Below are 20,381 nucleotides of genomic sequence, written 5' to 3' on the forward strand. Positions count from 1 at the left end.
CAAAAATACCAAAATTATGAGAGTTTAAAGATAAAAAAAATATATAAAATCCCATCGAAAACAAGGGGGAGGGGGTCTGCCAAAATATTATGTACTTTTTGAGGGGGGTTCAACCTTGTAAGACAAAGTGTGACATAGGGGGGAGGGGGGGTTAATTTTGGCCGATTTTTGCGTGACATACTTTATGGATGACGCCTAAGGCTGATACACATATTTTTAAAAGTTTTTATCGTTTTGTTGTCCTGAAATTCAAAATTTGGTTAGAAATTAAGAAGTTCAAATTTGATTGAAAACGCATAAATAAGAGCAATACAATGTATTCTGAATAGTTTACAATCGATTTTACAAGAAAAATTTGCATGAAAAAAAATTTTTAGGTAAGATTTTTTTCCCATCGATGTTTTGGGTAAACCTTGAAGGGGGTAAGTTTATATCGAAAACTTGCAAAATTAAATCTTATTTTCGTTCCTTGTAATAACAATTCGACTATAATTTTATTTTGAAGGTAGATTTACAAATAAAATCAGGGGATTCAAACTTGTTTATTTGAGATCAAATGAATATTGTTTCATGAAGTTATGTTTGATGTTCAAGCACAGGATTGGCAGTATTTTTAAGAATTGCATTCCTGAGACTTGTGAAATTTTCACGAAATTTGAGTTTTCCCCGTAAATTGGACACTTCGTCGCCGTCGTGCTTTCTTGTCATGCGTGCATATTGGGCCAACAATGAATCACCTTTTGACCTTCACAGATCCCCAAAATTCCTGAGATATCCAATAAAAACCGAAAAAACTCCGTGCATTGTTGTCACTTTTCATTTGAAAGAAGTCACAGCAAAAAAAGTAGTAATCCAGCTGCGTGTAAAAGGCCTGGGTGTAAAGAAAATGTTTCATTATTTTATGAAATTATATGTAATATTACACCCTGAAATAAGTAGCCCATCAATATGGGGAACCTACTTGTCCGAAATGTCAAGCTCATATATGCGTTTATCCTTTCCTTTCCTCATCGGTCTGATGGCCGAGCGGGCTAAGGCGCCAGTCCGTACTGTTGGTGCTGGGTTTGAATCCCGTCGGTTGCAATTATTTTTTGTGTTTACAAAACTTGTACATGCAGCGTGTAATATTAAGTGTCTATTTTGACGAAGGTGATGGGCATGCTTTTGCATGCGATTTTACGATCGGATTTTTTGCTGTGTATCAATCTTGACACAGCCTTTTTCATGTTAAATACATTCTAACACGTGTAAAAAAGGAACAGAATAAAAAGAAATAGATAATACATAGAATTCTTTTTTTATTATTGTCACGATCAAAATTGTTTAGAAAAATGAAATAAGATTGAAGAATAATAGAAAAAAGAGTTTAGGACATTTTTTATAAATTTAAATATTACATTTTCTAGGTAATTTTATAATTTTTTACGATCCATGAAATTTTGTGAATGCGAAGCCGGTATGAGAATCGAAACATATTTAGTAAAGTTTCTGTTGCAGTTTTTGTCATAAATTAAAATTAAATGATTATATCCGTTACATTGAGAACGATTTGTCAGCGTAACGTTCGCTAACAAAGAGAATATCAAAATCGTACCTTTTTCGAAAGACTCATTAGTTATTTGGCTTTATTGACTAAGATTTTAAAAACCCTTCAATCGAACAATTCAATCGGTTCCAATCGATTTAATTCTTGTAGTTTGGTTTGATAACAAAACCCATCTTCAAAGGATCTCCCTTTTCTCAAAAATTTCCCCCACTTAACCGCCATTTTGAATAACCCGTTACCCACCATAACACCCCCGCAACTGCCAGCACGTTACTGCCAGCACGACCCATGCAGCAGCGGCAGCCCGAAACCCGAACCGCGTTTGTTTGCGCAAACTTCGGCCTCTCCGTTGCTGTTGATTCCAGCTTCGTGCTGTTTGTGGTCGGCCCGCAACATGTTTGCTGTCGGTTCTTCGGCCGTCGCATGTACAGTTTTATCGCGTTCGCCAAGCCGTCCGGACCTGCTGCATTCCTCTGCGCCAAGTTACGCGGGGTCGTTCGTCGTCGTTGATTCGGTTTTCGGTTAGTGTTTCCTGTTTGGTGGTGGGTAGCCGCTCACCAGTCGGAAGTCGGCTCGTTCGCGGTAATTCGGTAATCGTCGAGTGTAAATACGCGAAATTTCGCGGCGAGTTTAAGGAATTTTACGGTGGGGGGGTTGTTGTGTTGCGGGTCCTGAAGGGGGTCGTGGTGGGTCATCGGTATGTGGTGGTGACCTGAAGTTCTGGAAGTGGTGAGCCAAAGGGTTGCTTCAATAGTTCTGCAACAGCGGTGCGTGCAGTGTTGTTTCCCGTAAGTTGCTGACGATGTGTAATGAGAAGAATCCAGTCGGTGGTTGCGTGTGACATATTTTTCCCCTTCTTCTGCATGGAGCCTTCTCCGTTTGGTTGGTTGGTCTCTTGGAGCGCTGTGGAAGCTCTTTTAGTTGTTGTTCGTTGGTCTCTTGTTTTTCTTTTCCCTTGCTGCTACGTACGTCCGTAGTCGTTGCCGTTGTTGTTGTTGTTGTTGTTGCTCTTGAAGTTGTTGTTGCTGGTGCTGCTGCATTCCAGTCAGAAAAACTGCCAGCATATCAAAGTGTGTGATGAAGGCAGTCAGTTTTTAAAGTTGCTACGCGCGCGATAGTTTGTGTGGAGTTGAGTGTGGCTGGCTGTCGGCTATCGCTGTATTCGTGGCATTCGGTGCTCGTGGCTAACCATGTGTGAAGGCCAGGGGCCGGCCCAGGTTGGGGGTGGAAGAGCGCCAGACCAAAACATAATAAGCCACTGTAGAGAACCGGTAGTTAAAGTGATTCGTGGAAGGATGCAAGCCATCGTCGTCGGTGGCACTGAAAGAGAGTTCAAGTCAGCGTAAGTCAGCTCGGCCGGGCAGTAAGTAACACAATGTGACGAACATGTAAACGACCCGGCCTGTTCGGCCCGGTATTGGGACTTGGGAGAATCGATAACGATACTATTTTTTCCATTCACGGTAATCAATCATTCAGAAAGGGAGGTTGGGATATTGGTACGGGAAGCCGGGCATGGGAGTACGTTTTGAGTGCGCACTTGCCGGTTGGAAAACCACAAATCCATTTTCAATATTCTATTGTTTTGAGAGGGCTTAGCAAATCAAGTGGGGTTTAATTATGAACGCTGTGAATGTTGTGCAATATGTTGCATGATGGTTTCATTGGTGCACTTTGCAACATTGTTTTGGATGGTTGGATTTAATTCAAATTGGATTATATGCTTTTGGAATTACTATGCAAATGTTCTGCTTTCGTATAGGTGCTCAGCATTATTTTCTTACAGCATATTATTTTCTTACGCATGAAGAATTTAAAAAAAAAAAAGTTGAAGTAATTCAGCAAAGGCCAGCCATTTCTTTGCTAATAAATCCTTCTAATCTCTAATTGGAACTGCTGATACTAATCAACAATTGCTCGCATGCTTGAATAAGAATTCTATCCGTCGGATAAAGGATAAGGATTCTGTCCTATTTCATCTGATTCGCCGATTTTCACCATTTAAACAATTTGTTTTACAAAATGAGGATTTAATGAGGAAAATTTTTATTTAGTTTGTGTAAAATATTTGTTCCCATTATTATTGGGTCAAAAACCCATAGGTCACACAAATTTCAGGGTAGATAAAAGATCAGACATTTGTTTTGTTTTAGCAATCGCCATCTATTGTTTTAATGTTGACCTAAAATAAAATTAAAATTATATATTTGGTAAAAAAAATAAAAGATTGGCAAATCTTTAAAAATATTGCAGTGTACACATACAAAGGTTTTAAATTTGGTAATAGATGTACACATTTTGTTGGTCTGAATCTGTTCTTTCCCTAACCAACCAGAAAAATAAAAATATTTTGCTCTAACAAGGTTAAAACTGCTGACCCAATTCGCCCCAGTTGACGGTACGCAGTGTTTATTTTTTTCAGTTCAAGACAACGCAAATATTTCTAAAACATAATGTCCCCAGTATAAGGTGAAGCTGAAATTTTTAGCACTTGCTTTGAAAAGCAATACTTTCAAAATTTGTTATTATTTGAACATTGAATCGACTATAGTTTATAAACTATGTTGACTATGTTTATAAACATATGGACATTTGACTCAAGCCTCTAAGGTGTTGTTCGGAATTGCAAAAATATGTATTAGGGTGGAATCTAGTTATATGGGAAAAATGAGAATGATCAAAATCCAATCAGCAACACATTTTTTGGGTCCCTTTTAGGGTCCCAAACAACCCCCCAAAATTTGGTAGCGATTGGTTAAGCCCACGATTGGCGCAAAGTGAATGAAATTTGTATGGAAATTACTATGGTGGCTCTAGCATTTTCACATTTTTGAATTTACAAAATTCATGTTTTATTATTCTATTAAACCAACACCCTAGCAGTGTAGCCCTGGATGTCCTGAACAACTCTCCCCAAGAAAGTATAGTGCTAAAGTGCGTCATAAAACAGATATAGAGTTTTCAAAAGTAGTGTATTGAAATAATCAGTAAAACTCAAATATTCTGCCAGCATTGCCTAAGGGACCATTAAATACAAAATAGACATGACTGTTCTTATATTTTGGTGAATCTTACATAAAATCGACGTGAAAAAGTGTTCAGAAGACATTATTTAGTTAAGGTGCATCCCAAATTCTCAAATATATTATAGTTTTCGAAAGATTCCGCTTGATTTGGCAAAAAGTATGATTTTTTTCGAGTACAGTCGACTCTCTGGTTGTCAATATCCAAGGGACCGTCGAGGAAGAGAATCATCAGTTTACAGAACGATGCAAAATGAAGACTCGATTAAAAAATTTTTTTCCTTGATACCCAGCTATGGGAGAGAATCATGGCAACGACCAGCAAACAAAAACAAACTAATGTCAAACACCCTTCAAAGCTTCGTTTCGCAAAGAAAAATGTCTATGCAAGCCATGAGAAAGTGAAATTATTGACAACCGGAAGAGATATTTAAAGCAGACAGAATCCAAGGGACCGTCGAGGAAGAGTTCCTTCAAGCAAGGGAAAATATCGAGGAATGAAGATAATTGAAGTATGCAGATTGAAAGGACTGAAGAATTCATCGATAGATGGAGAATTATTGATATCGAGAAGATCGACAACCAGAGAGTCGAGAGTTTCGAGGTAAGTTGTTCAGGACATTAAGGGCTATACTTCTACGGTGTTAGTTTCATGAAATAATAAAACATGAATTTTGAAAATTTAAAAATGTGAAAATGCAAGTTTCCCTAAATTAATATCCAAAAAAAAATTCATTCGCTTTGCACCAATCGTGGGTAGGATCAATCGCTTCCAAATTTTGGGAGGTTGTTTTAGACTCTAAAAAAAACAATTTTCGATTCCTCCCTAATATGTATACAACTCGTCGAAAAACTTGATTTTTTCAGCACTCGTTGTATTTATCCATTTCGGTAAACCTGGTTGGATAAATGTACGACTTGTACTGAAAGAATTTTTTTGCAACATGTTGCATAAACTACATTTTGAACACTTTTAGAGTATCTTTTGAGTAGGTCTTATAAACATATGAAAGACAATAGCTTTTAGGACATTTTTTTTCATTTTTTTATATTTTATTTATCGTTAAAAGTTGTTTTGTGGAATAATTTTAAAATTTAAAATAAACATGAGAATGAAATAATTCGGCTTGAATTTTTAATTTTAATTTCTTTACTGACATTATCAGAAAATATCACGAAAGAATTATTTTTTAACTTTCAACCAACCAATAGTTTCCCTGAATTGAAGAATGTGAAAATGCTATTTTTCTCAAAACTTAAACTGTAAGAGGATGTACCTCAGCGACCAGCAGTCCGTTTACAAAGTCTAATATCAAATATTGCTGCCTATTTTTTTGCAGACATCGTGACATTCGTGAAATTCCTCAATTTCCGCGAAATCTGATAAAATTCCCACACAAAAATGACAAAATGTTCATTCATTTCAACTCTTTTCAATTGAACTCTAATATTTGAATGAAACTCAAAATTTAATCAGAAATGAATGCTTTGATTACCTAAGGCCGTTGCAAATATTCTTCAAAGTTTATGTCGCCACGCCCCCCTTTCCGCGCGTCATGATTGGGCCGAAAATATGCGGGCTTATTTTTTTGTCAAGAGTTTCAAAATTGTATTATATATTAGAACTTTTCTAAGATTCTAATACACAGTATTGCAAATAAAATATATTTTCGTCAATACTTAGATATTTTGAAAACCAGTGTTGATACCTTGGCTTGTAACATTTTTTTTCATTTTGTTTTTTTTTCTTCACAGTATTCTTTTTTAAAGCATTACTGAATATTTTTTGCTAAAAAATTGCTTTAAATTTGATATTTAGTTCTTTTTAATACACATTTTTTTTTTCAAAATAGCATCATTCCCTCTTAACATGTTTAAATAATTAAGCTGCATTGCTTCATTGACAACGTTCTCAGATTTTCAATTTTTGGGCTCATTGCAAAGCTCTTTTCATTACGAATTCAACGATGGGTCGCATAAAAGACCCGGACAATGTTTTCATCAAAATATCTGAGATCCGGCATAAACAAAGAGTATAAATGACACTTAAGTGCTTATAACTTTTGCTAGGGTTGTCAGATCTTCAATATTTTGGAAAGGTCTTTTAAATAGCGTTCTAAAAATGTATAACTTGAAGGGTAAACTACACTTTTACAAGGTAAACCACACTTTTACAATCTTCCGAACTTCGTTTTTTTAGCATAACTTTTGAAGAACTTAACTAAACTTCGCAATTAGCAATTGCGACTTATGGGACCTCAAGATAGATTGAATGAGACCAAAATGGACAAAATACGGATATAATCGCGTGACAATTTTTTGATCAACATCCCACCACACACACAGATATTTGCTCAGAATTTGATTCTGAGATGTATACGTGAAGGTGGGTTTACGAGCTCAAGGTACGAAGTTTAGTTTTCGAGTTATTTTTTAGCCTTTCCTCATTGAGGTGAGGAGGGCAAAAGCTCTAGATTTCTTAAAATGGTGTACTAAAATGTGGTTTGACCATATGTTCAATACTTTCCTGATTTTTTTCCAATAATGAAGCGGATTTTGAAGAATCCTAAATTTAGCACAAAAGATGTCTTCAAGTCATTCAAATAAATCGAATATCAACAAAATACCTAGTTTGGGAATTCAACATTCAGTTATTAAAAACGAAAATAAAAATAGGATTCTTTTTCAACTTTTCTTATGATGTGAAATTTTGGCTTTTCGTACAGGGAGAGCATGTGCATTAACAAAGTTTCGTTCAAATAAAATAAATATATATTTTTAAATTATATAAAACAGATTCAACATAACCTTTTTAAAAGTGTTGCCAAACGATTATTCAATTAATCCAACCAGAAATCCACTCTATATTTAATTTGAAAGTTTTAATCCCGCTCGCTTCTGCCTGGTTAGCTACGCGGAAATTTTAAATGATCGCAATGGTATTCACTCATTTAATCAAAAACATTTGCCACAGCTGGCAATGGAAACTATGTTCGCAAATGTAGCCCCGTCTGGCTACACGTTTTCCAAAACCCAAAAAAAAAGTTGTTCAAAACTGCCAGTTGCTGCTCGCAGCAGCAGCGGAGCGACCGCATTTAATTAAAATTTCAATAAAAGCCAAATTTCCACCAGAGTGATGATTCTGTTAGCGAACTTTTCCACCACGGGATAAACAACACTGCGCGCGAATAAAAGTGTGTGTGTGTGCTCTGGTAATGTTTGAAATTCAAGAACATTGAAGTGCGCGTGGCTTTGAAGTCGATTCAGGTGAATGGGAACAGGAACTACATGCTTTTGGAAAGGTTTCTGATTTTTTTCCATATTTATAGATGAATTTGTCTAAATATCAACTCTACAATGCTAATTTATCATTTTGTCCTTGCGTCACTTTGTAAAATAACGATTGTACTATCGACATTCAATATTCATAATGTTCAAACATTCTTGCTCTAACGTTTCATGGCCACCGGAATGGAAATCTGACTGAGGACCGGCAATCAAACCGCCCACGGTACGATTCATAGTGCAACAAAACAAACACACACACTCTTATATACAAACATACTTTGCCGAGATCGTGAAAACCTGTTAAAAAAAACAACAACAACACACACAAACAAACAAACAGCAGAACTACTAACTGCTTTCATCATTCATATGTGCACCAAGTGAGAGTGAGTGTGAGCAAGAGAGGGAGCAGTGCAACGCATTGAAAATTCCTTTTGCAGATTCATTTGTGAATTGTTTTTTGTTTTGTTTTTTGCTCAATTCTTATTTTCATGTTTGCCTTTATTCGTTGGCCATTATTGTGCTCGTGTTGTGCAAGCTTTTGATTCCAAGCTGATGATGGGTGACGAAAATGCTCTTTGCACTGGAACGCATTTTCATCAGTAAAAATTGTTTTCAAATCAAAATGATTGATCAACAATTAAGACGAAAACAGCTGCCTTCACCCTAATACCTTTAAGGTGCAGCGAAATGGCACCATTTTAGCTGCAGGCATTTATTGTTTGTTTGTACCTGTAAAATTGTTTTGTTTTATTTCTACGCTATTGTGTGTGTGTGTGTGTGTGCGACACCGCTTCAGTTCAGCAGAACGTTTTGGAAAAGTGATTTTGTTTTCCCTTTCCTCTTGATTGCTGTTGGAGCACCGGAAAAGAAGAGAGCGGATCCTCCCGCTTGGGTTGTCCCCCTCCCCCCTCCAAAGAGCTTACCAAATGATGGCTGTCAATTTGTTGATACTGTTGTTAAGGGGGGCGTGGACACAGTTTTTCAAAGAATAATTTGTTTTAGACGAGTTTGCTCAACATTACTGCAGACTGCAGAAGGCTGCCGGGGAATGTCGAACGGGGATGAAAAGTTTCCGACTTTGTTGTTCTCCAAATAAAACGGTATTGCTCTGGATGAATTTTGCATTTTTTGTTGTGGATTTTCTCAATTTTGCGGTACGTGTAACATTCTTAAAATTGAGTACTTTCCGTGAAAAAAATGTCATCTGTTAAAATCTGCATTATTTTTTGATCTTTTCTTATTGTTAGTCTGATTGTCCAAACAAAAGATGCTTAATCAAATTTTTGTAATTGTTTATTATCTGCGGATTAATAGCAATATTTATTTCAACAATTTTTTTTTTCATATTGTACTAATTTTTTTTTAGAAATGATCTCAAAAATTAAAAGAAAAACCTTTAATAAGGCATTTTAAAATTATTTTTCAAATTTCGGTCCCTCCTCCTCCACAATTTCCCCAAAAAATCAGGGGGTTAAAGTGTTTTTTTTTTTCTCTAAAACTTATATTCACATTGAAAAAACTTGTAAAATCGAAGTATAATCTATTCAGAAAGCATGCACGCATTGCAATGCTTACTCATGTATTTGGGTAATTCTGCCCACTCACACGAAATCGGGAAATGTTGCCCCGACCCCTCTTTGATTTGCGTAAAACTTTGTCCTAAATAGTAACTTTTGTCACTGATTACGAATCCGAGCTTTATTAAAAAAAAACGTGTCTTTCAATAATATGCTGTCTGTAATGGTGCCGGTTTGGAAATTTGGTCTAAAAGAAACTATTATGAAAAATTGGACGCACGATGTGAAGGCGTTCTCAGAATTTCTAAAAAACCGGTGGTTTCAAAATTCTACCATTTTTTTTTATTCAATTATTTTGGCACATGCCGTTTTATGAGATTTTTTTTGGACATTTATAAACAAGGTTTACCGAGTTGGATTAATACGTCGCGTGCTGAAAAAATCAAGTTTTGATACGAGTTCCATACAACATTTTTTGCAATTCCGAAAACACCCTTTGAGCATCCAACACAATCAAGAAATTCTCTCAGATTTCGGTCATGATTTTTTTTTGTATTTTTTAATCTGGCTGAAACTTTTTTGGTGCCATCGGTATGCCCAAAGAAGCCATTTTGCATCATTAGTTTGTCCATATAATTTTCCATACAAATTCGGCAGCTGTCCATACCAAAAATGATGCATGAAAATTCAAAAATCTGTATCTTTTGAAGTAATTTTTTGATTGATTTGGTGTCTTCGGCAAAGTTGTAGGTATGGATAAGGACTACACTGAACAAAAATACACGTTAAAAAAATTTATGATTTTTCATTTCACAAAAACTTGATTTGCAAGAAAACACTATTTTTTAAATTTTTATTTTTTGATATGATTGATTTGGGACATAAAATGTAAACTTTTTTTTAACAGTCATAATATCTACGTTTTTTTTAAATTAAATTTGTTATGTTTTTCAAGCTTACAAATATAGAATTAGCTCGATACTGTTAATTGGTGATAATCTATACTTCAATCTGAACAAAAACAGCGTTTTTTAGTTAGTTTGAAAAATACTAAGAATTGTTGTTTTTTGTTGTGCTTTGGATCTTTAATGAACCATAATTTTTAATCTAATGTCATATCAATTATTTCATATTAATCATCTTCAATTTTTTTTTAATTTCTTCTATTTTTCATATGAAATTACTTCTAATGATTAAAGAAATTCATTGAAACTGTAAAAAAGAAACGAAAACAAATAAAATGATACCATTCAATGTAAAATTTTACAAAAGTTTATAATTTCATGTTAAAAAAAAATATTAAAAAATTATCTTTAAGCTACTACCGCCAACTAAGGGAAATCGGGACTGCAGTCTGAATAGGTTCAGGATATTTTTGAGTAATAAATTAGAAAATCGGTGTACCACTTATTTTGTTTATTTAAAAAAAAAATAACAGAACATTATGCAAAAAATATTGGCTTAAACAGCTGTCCTAATTTGCTCCAGATGCCGATGTTTGGTGAAAAATAATAAAATATTTTTTCAAGTTTAATACCATCACTAAACGTAAATATTTATAAAAATAAATAAATTTTAATGTAAAATATTTAAAACACTAAGCATTCTGTGGATCCGTACGTTAAAATATTAATATTTTTTCCTTTTAAGCCAAATAAATGTTGATATGTGCCGAATACAAATTTGTTAATGATTTAAAATTCTTTTCGATTACTAAGTATTCATTCATCTATTTCCACAACCAAATCTGAGTTTCCAGACCAAAAAATTATATTTTTTTTTCAATTTCGGGAATTCCCGGGACAAAATATACAAAAAATCCCGGAATTCTAGATTCCCGGTTTGAGGAAAATCCTGGGATTTTTGTCCCGGAAATTCCCGGGATGGGCGCACCAGTTTTAAACTTTTGAATCAATCCTGATTTTTTCAAAAAATCGAAATATTGCAAATTGATGTTTTCTAAGTCTCACCCAAAAATCCCATTTTTTTCTATTGTCGATATCTCAGCAACTAATGGTCCGATTAAGAATGTTAAAATATGAAACATTCGTGGAATTTTCCGATCTTTACGAAAACAGTATTTTCAAAATGGTCAAATCAAGACTAAAATTTTAAAAGGGTGTAAAAGCAACTTTACGAAATTGCGTTTTTTCCGCTAAAATTGAACAAATGCTGATAGTTTATTTGGAGAAAATATTCTATGAACTCTTGTATACATAGAGTAGATTTGGTAAAATTTTCAAGGTTAAATAATTTAGCAACACAAGTAATTTGTAAAAAAATTGCAATAGACTCACCCCCAGAAATTGTAAGTACAATCAATTAAAAATGCATTCTCCTGCGTTTATACTTATTTTCAACATGTTTGTGTCGAATAAAACATATTTTGAGTTTAATGAATTTTTAATGTACAATATCGCAAAAACAAATGATTTCGCAAAAAAAAAGGATTTTCGTTCAAATAGATTTTTTTCAATGTAATGATAACAAACCGACTTTACTGCTGAGCAATTCTCTACGAAATCGGTCTTTTTTCTTCAATTTTAATTTTTGTATTTTTTAATCCGACTGAAACTTTTTTGGTGGCTTCGGTATGCCCAAAGAAGCCATTTTGCATCATTAGTTTGTCCATATAATTTTCCATACAAATTTGGCAGCTGTCCATACAAAAATGATATGTGAAAATTCAAAAATCTGTATCTTTTGAAGGAATTTTTTGATCGATTTGGTGTCTTCGGCAAAGTTGTAGGTATGGATATGGACTACACTGGAAAAAAATGATACACGGTAAAAAAAAATTGGTGATTTTTTTATTTCACTTTTTATCACTAAAACTTGATTTGCAAAAAAACACTATTTTTAATTTTTTTTATTTTTTGATATGTTTTAGAGGACATAAAATGCCAACTTTTCAGAAATTTTCAGGTTGTGCAAAAAATCTTTGAACGAGTTATGAATTTTTTAATCAATACTGATTTTTTCAAAAAATGGAAATATTGGTCGCAAAAATTTTTCAACTTCATTTTTCGATGTAAAATCAAATTTGCAATCGAAAAGTACTTTAGTAAAATTTTGATAAAGTGCACCGTTTTCAGAATAAATCCATATTTAGGTGACTTTTTTGAAAATAGTCGCAGTTTTTCATTTTTTTAAATTAGTGCACATGTTTGCACACTTTTGGAAAAAATATTTTTGAAAAGCTGAGAAAATTCTCTATATTTTGCTTCTTCGGACTTTGTTGATACGACCTTTAGTTGCTGAGATATTGCAATGCAAAGGTTTAAAAACAGGAAAATTGATGTTTTCTAAGTCTCACCCAAACAACCCACAATTTTCTAATGTCGATATCTCAGCAAATAATGGTCCGATTTTCAATGTTAATATATGAAACATTTGTGAAATTTTCCGATCTTTTCGAAAACAATATTTTCAAAAATTTCAAATCAAGACTAACATTTCAAAAGGGCTAAACATTCAATATTACGCCCTTGTAAAATGTTAGTCTTGAATTGAAAATTTTGAAAATATTGTTTTCGAAAAGATCGGAAAATTTCACAAATGTTTCATATATTAACATTGAAAATCGGACCATTATTTGCTGAGATATCGACATTGAAAAATGGTGGGCTGTTTGGGTGAGACTTAAAAAACATCAATTTTCCTGTTTTTAAACCTTAGCATTGCAATATCTCAGCAACTAAAGATCGTATCAACAAAGTCCGAAGAAGCAAAATATAGAGAATTTTCTCAGCTTTTCAAAAATATTTTTTCCAAAAGTGTGCAAACATGTGCACTAATTTAAAAAAATGAAAAACTGCGACTATTTTCAAAAAAGTCACCTAAATATGGATTTATTCTGAAAACGGTGCACTTTATCAAAATTTTACTAAAGTACTTTTCGATTGCAAATTTGATTTTACATCGAAAAATGAAGTTGAAAAATTTTTGCGACCAATTTTCGATTTTTTGAAAAAATCAGTATTGATTAAAAAATTCATAACTCGTTCAAAGATTTTTTGCACAACCTGAAAATTTCTGAAAAGTTGGCATTTTATGTCCTCTAAAACATATCAAAAAATAAAAAAAATTAAAAATAGTGTTTTTTTGCAAATCAAGTTTTAGTGATAAAAAGTTAAATAAAAAAATCACCAATTTTTTTTACCGTGTATCATTTTTTTCCAGTGTAGTCCATATCCATACCTACAACTTTGCCGAAGACACCAAATCGATCAAAAAATTCCTTCAAAAGATACAGATTTTTGAATTTTCACATATCATTTTTGTATGGACAGCTGCCAAATTTGTATGGAAAATTATATGGACAAACTAATGATGCAAAATGGCTTCTTTGGGCATACCGAAGCCACCAAAAAAGTTTCAGTCGGATTAAAAAATACAAAAAAAATCGAATGACCGAAATCCTAGAGAACTGCTCTGCTATATCATGCATTTTGTATGTCTTTTTTCATTGAATTTTTGAAATACTGGATTGAAATTTCAATCTTTATTTTTTTTTTTTTGTTATTTACCTCCCCCCATAGCAAAGAAACAAAAACTTTGAAAAACCTAAATAATACAAATGAGCAATTCTCTACAAAAACCGGAAATGGATTTCATTTGTATTTTTTTATTTGACTTTAACGTTGTGGGGGCCTTCCCTATGACCAAATAAGCTATTTTGCGTCATTGGTTTACCCATACAAGTCTCCATACAATTTTGGCTGCTGTCCATACAAAAATTGTATTTAAATATTCAAACAACTGTAACTTTTGAGTGAATTTTCTGATCAAATTGATGTCTTCGGCAAAGTTGTAGGTATTGTTGAGGACTATTGAGAAAAAATAGGTATACGGACAAAAAAATTGCCGATTTTTTAATCAACTTTTTTTTACTGAAACTCAATTTCCCAGAATACGTATTTTTTGATTTTCGTGATTTTTTGATATGTTTTAGGGGACAAAAATCCGCAACTTTTGAGCTATAGAAAAAAAAATGGTCAAAAAATCTGAAAAAATAGTGATTTTTGGAAAAATTGAAGTTTCATGCAAAAACAAGCTTGACATTATTTTTTAATGCAAAATTGAATTTCCAATCGAAAAGTACTTTACAGATTTTTTGATAAAGGGCTTCGTTTTCAAGATATACCCATGGAAAGTTTGATTTTAACGAAAGAGACATAGAAAATATCAATTTTCCTGTTTTTAACCTTTGCATTGCAATATCTCAGCAACTAAGGGTCGTATCAACAAAGTTCAATAAAGCCAAATATAGAGAATTTTCTAAGCTTTTCAAAAATATTTTTTTCAGGGGTGGGCAAACATGGACACTAATTAAAAAAAATGAAAAATTGCGACTATTTTAAAAAAAGTTAGCTAAAAATGCCTATAACTTGAAAACGGAGCACTTAATCAAAAATTCACTTAAGTACTTTTTGATTGCAAGTACGATTTTACATCGAAAAATTAAGTTGATTCAAAAATCATAACTCGGTTAAAGATTTTTTGCCCATTCTGGAAATTTCTGAAAAGTTGCCATTTGATGTCCTCTAAAACATATCAAAAAATAAACAAATTAAAAATAGTTTTTTTTTTTGCAAATCAAGTTTTAGCGACAAAAAGTGAAATTAAAAATCACCAAAAATCTATACCTACAACTATGCCGAAAACATCAAATCGATCATTTTGAAATTGCTTCTTTGGGCATACCGAAGGCACCAAAACAGTTTCAGTCGGATTAAAAAATACAAAAAAATCGAATGACCGAATCCTCAGAGAATTGCTCTTAACACATTTTTGGAAATTCTGTTGGAAATTTTGTTGTGATCAAAACAGTTATCTATTAAAAAAAATCTTTTGCTTTGTATTAAATTCACGCACAAAAATCGGTTTCCAAAATCGTGAAAAAACGTTCATGAAATTTGAACCTTATGTCCACGGTTCTCAAATGTTTAACGTTTATTTAACGGTGCACAGCAACCATAGTTTTTTTGCACCAAGATTATCTTCAAAACTACGGAAAATTATCAATTTTATATTTGAATCATCCTGTTATGTAGTGTCTACCTAATTATTTGCAACTAAACAAAGTTTTACTATTTTTTGTAATCACAACAACAGCAGGATTGGGCGCGTAAGTTTGTCAATTTTCGAAAAAGAAGACAACATTTTTATCAAATTTTGTAAATATGGCTTAATAACCATTGGATGGGATTATTCATCAATTTATAGTAAACTAAATATTTCAATATAATCCACGAATGAAATCCATAGGTGAATCAACTCTCAACCTTCTATTTTCGGCCATCACTTTCGAAAAAACTGAAACTTTTCGTCACCAGACAAGACTAACAACTTTGCCAGAGTCGAGAGAAGATAAAAAGACCGATTCCGATTTGCATAAAAAGCAGATTATCTACGTGATTGGAAAAGAAAAGTTTCCCCTTGGCCGCCACCGTCGTCGTCGTCGTCCAACGATGTCGTCAAGTTTGGAGTTTAATTTTTCTTTTCGGGGTTTTTATTTCACGTCGAAACGGTTCGTGTTGGTCACCGGAGCTTTTCTTTTGTCCGTGTGTTCCTTCCGCACGCCGGTCGGTGGCTGTCAGCGGGGGGGGGACCCAGAGAATGGACGCCACCTTGGGCGGGCAGCTCACGCGAAAGTTCTCCGCAGCTTAAGGCCATGAACAATATACCTGGGGCGGCGGGCGCACGTGTACCTATCCATAGCTAACCTTTACCTGCAAACCACTACTTTGCGACTTTGGGTGTGTGTTTTTTGGTGTGCTCTATATAAGTGTATACAACGACAAAGTTTCGATTTTCCGTCCGTTGTTTCGCGTTGAATGCGCAAGGTTTTCCACGACGGAACATAATAAGAAAAGGGAAATATGAAGAAAATGGGTGGAAAAACTACTGCAGAAAGGAAACACAGTTTATCATAGTGCCTACACCGCATTAATCATACATACATTTTGGGAACGGTGAAGGTGAGCACCCGTGGTTGCCTGGGAGCTCAATTAGAGCAATTTGGGGGATACAAAAAAAGGAATACAGTTATATTTGTTCTGCAAATTTCTATGATATTTTCTGATATAAAGGAAATAATAATAAGTAAACTTTGGTTTAAAACTGAGCTGAAATAATTTTTTGCTTTGAAAAAAGTAATTCGAATAGCGGATCATTGTTACATTCTTGAAAATATTCCTGCAAAGTTAGACACGACATTATATAATGAACAAATCTGTATATTTTTGTATTTTTATCGATTTAAAATGTGTTTTTTTGGCTTTTTTACTGAGCACGTCATCAAACCAGGGTTTCAACTTTACATAAAAGTCCATTAGACACTAAAATTCCAAATCATCACAATTTCAGGCTGCAAATTATTGAAAAACACCTCTTTTTCGAACGTTAAATAACATGAGATAACGAAAAATGGAGCTCGGATTCGTGATCAGGGGCAGAAGTTATCCCTTAAGGCAATGTTTCACTCAAACCGATTCGTGTGAGTTCAGTGAGTTGGCTGAGAACTACTCATTTATATTGTTTTTTTTTTTTTGTGTTAAAATGATAATTCATTCAAAAATTCGCTGCGTTTGATACCCACATATCAAATTATTCAAATCTGAATATTTACGAAAAATACGATATTTGTGAAAAGTTCAGTATTTTACAAAAAACCTTATTCAAGTGAAAATGAATACCCATATTCTCTCAGATTTCGGTCATTCGATTTTTTTTTGTATTTTTTAATCCGACTGAAACTTTTTTGGTGCCTTCGGCATGCCCAAAGAAGCCATTTTGCATCATTAGTTTGTCCATTTAATTTTCCATACAAATTTGGCAGCTGGCCATACAAAAATGATGTATGAAAATTCAAAAATCTGTATCTTTTGAAGGAATTTTTTGATCGATTTGATGTCTTGGCAAAGTTGTAGGTATGGATATGGACTACACTGGAAAACAATGATACACCTTAAAAAAATGATGATTTTTTATTTAATTTTTTGTTACTAAAACTTGATTTGTTTAAAAACCATAATTTTTTCATTTTCTGATATGTTTCAGAGGACATCAAATGCTAACATTTCAGAAATTTCTAGGTTTTGCAAAAAATCTTTGACCGAGACTAACATTTCAAAAGGGCCAAACATTCAATATTACGCCCTTTTAAAATGTTAGTCTTGGTTTAGAAATTTTGAAAGTAAAACAAAAGAACCTTTGCATGGCAATATCTCAGCAACTAAGAGTCGTATCAACACAGTTCAAAAAAGCAAAGTATAGAGAATTTTCTCAGCTTTTCAACAATATTTTTTTTCAAATGTGGGCAAACATGTGCACAAATTTAAAAAAAAAAAGAAAAACTGCGACTATTTTCAAAAAAGTCACATAAAAATGGATTGAACTTGAAAACGATGCACTTTATCAAAATTTCACTTGGGTACTTTTTGATTGCAAATTTGATTTTGCATCGGAAAAAGAAGTTGAAAAAAAAATTTGCGACCAATATTTCAATTTTTTTTTAATCTGAATTGATGCAAAAATTCATAACTCGGTCAAAGATTTTTTGCACAACCTGGAAATTTCTGAAAAGTTGGAATTTGATGTCCTCTAAAACATATCAAAAAATAAAAAATAATTAAAAAATAGTGTTTTTTTTTGCAAATCAAGTTTTAGTGACAAAAAGTTAAATTAAAAAACCACCAAACATTTTTTTACCGTGTATCATTTTTTCTAGTGAAGTCCTTATTCATACCTTCAACTTTGCCGAAGACACCAAATCGATCCAAAAATTCCATCAAAAGATACAGATTTTTTAATTTTTAAACATCATTTTTGTATGGACAGCTGCCAAATTTGTATGGAAAATTATATGGACAAACTAATGATGCAAAATGGCTTCTTTGGACATACCGATGGCACCAAAAAAGTTCCAGTCGGATTAAAAATTACAAAATAAAATTGAATGACCGAAATGTGAGAGAACTGCTCAATAAAGAAATGAGTTCGCAGAACATTTTCTTATTATAAAAATTGTTTAATTTTTGCAGAAATAAACGCAATTTTCTAAAATTTATAGCAATCTTTAAGATCTATGCTTCAAAGTAAATCTTCTAGTTTTTAACTTAAAAAAAAGGCAAAAAAAACATATAAAATCACATAAAAAATAGTCTTTTCATCATTTTTTTTTTTGAAAATAACGAGAGCATACAAATTTGGGAGAAAAACCATTCGACCCTGTCTAAATATTTTTGAAAAATTTAAAGTGTACGTGTTTCTGGGGACCCAAAACTTCATGCTTCTCCACGAGTTGAGCCTGTGCAGAGATTTTGTTGGTCGGTGTTATTTATCCAGAAATTTCAAAAATTAAGTTGCGTCTATTTGAAACAATTTGTCAAAAAATGTATTTGATTCGTTTCCTGCTAAAACAAATTCTTCAAACATATTTTCAAATGTTTTAGTTCTCTCAACAATCGTGGAGCTAGAAAAAAAAAAAACATTGTCATTCACATTGTCAGATCACAACTTTTCACTTGTCATAAAAAAATGTTTAACTTTCGACATGAGAAACATAGATATCTCTTTAAAATAAATTTATAGATTTTTGTAATATGCTCAAAATTTTTAGCGGGTTTAAACAGTTAAGTTTGATTTTTGCGTGAAAAAATATCAATATTATTTAGGAATTGAATTGTTGTATTTTTGCCTTTCGTTTTAATTTACTGGATTTAAAAAATAAAAAAAAGTAGTGAATTCTTTTTAAAGAAAGCTAAAATTTCAACTCGGTGATCATTTCATCAAAATATCCGTACCCATTTGAGCAAGTAATTATTTGCAGTGGTAATTTGCATTGTGTGGTGGCACTTCAATCGAAACCAGTTAGCTGACTGTAATTTAAATCAATTTCACTCGAATAACTAGACATGCTTGTGGTGGCCGAAAACGTGCTGTTTGGACATTCGGCCAATGTAGTAAAGTATAACTTCTTTCGAAAACTGGATTAAAAATGTGATAATTTTATCCAATTTGCGTTTTTCTGTGAATGAAATTCTTCAAAATGTTATTTGCTTACCTTTTATAATATCCTTTCCATGAATCACCAACTTGAAATTACCCAACTCTCTCCTAGTCCACTCCCAGCAGTTGACAATTTTCTAGCAAGTTGCCAAAAAGTGAGTGCAATTGAAGGCCATACCGAAAGTTTGCTTGACTTTCGGTACCCTCGACTCTCTCTCTCTCTCTCTCTCCGTAAATAAGTAAATTCATGTATCCCCTTCGTGAAGTGAGACCAACTAACAACTTGAGCAAAAATAAACATAAACAGCCAAAAACAGGTGCCGAATCTCAGCGCCTCAGCGGTTTTGCACTTCCATTTCTTTCCGGGTTCGGACGGGGGACGTCTTCGGTTGTTATGAGTTGGGCCATGAGCAGACTTTTAAAATATTTAAAACCGTTAAACGGTGAAGCGGAATGGAGATGAGCTGGTTTTTTTTTTTGGATTCCTTACAGAGTGTGTGTGTTCTGGATGGTGGAGGAAAAGTTTCTTTTTTTTCTGTTTGATTGCCCCACTTAAAGTATGAAATTTGAAGTTCATGCTAATTTTGCTTTATCTTGGAATCGGTGAATTGTTCCTAAATAAAGATAATTCAGATCAAACTTTTCATTTCGAAACAATTTTAAAATAAAAGTTCTGTAAATCAATCAACGAGCCTTAAAATTTGGAATTGGAGCAAAACATGAAATGCATTGTCCCGTTGCAAGCATTATACGAGCATTAAAATATCGCTTTATAAAGTGTCGTATAGTAGCAGGATTTATGCTTGATGATACGAATGCTTTCCATGGCACACACACACGCTCACTTCATCATCTGGTTCACCGTTTTCTTTTGTGTGTTTGTGCTTTGTGAGTTCACGTGAATTGGTGCGCGCATACAACGGGCACAAAGTCACCATTGTTCTACGCCGCCGGCTCCGGTCGTTGCCATTGTTGATGTGACGCACACAC

General features: G+C 33.4%; 1 protein-coding gene across 3 annotated transcripts in view; it reads left to right on the forward strand.

Moving 5' to 3' along the window:
* Positions 1 to 1,994: 1,994 nt before the first annotated feature.
* Positions 1,995 to 20,381, forward strand: part of LOC120416957 (ras association domain-containing protein 8) — a 158,669-nt gene continuing 140,282 nt past the window's right edge. Inside the window, exon 1 of one of the 3 annotated variants that reach the window (XM_039578863.2) lies at positions 1,995 to 2,334. The gene's annotated coding sequence lies outside the window, so the exon portion shown is untranslated. The remainder of the gene's footprint in view (positions 2,335 to 20,381) is intronic. The other 2 variants (XM_039578868.2, XM_039578867.2) reach the window with 2 other exon arrangements.

This window comes from Culex pipiens, chromosome 3 (assembly GCF_016801865.2).
Source record: "Culex pipiens pallens isolate TS chromosome 3, TS_CPP_V2, whole genome shotgun sequence".
NCBI lineage: Eukaryota > Metazoa > Arthropoda > Insecta > Diptera > Culicidae > Culex > Culex pipiens.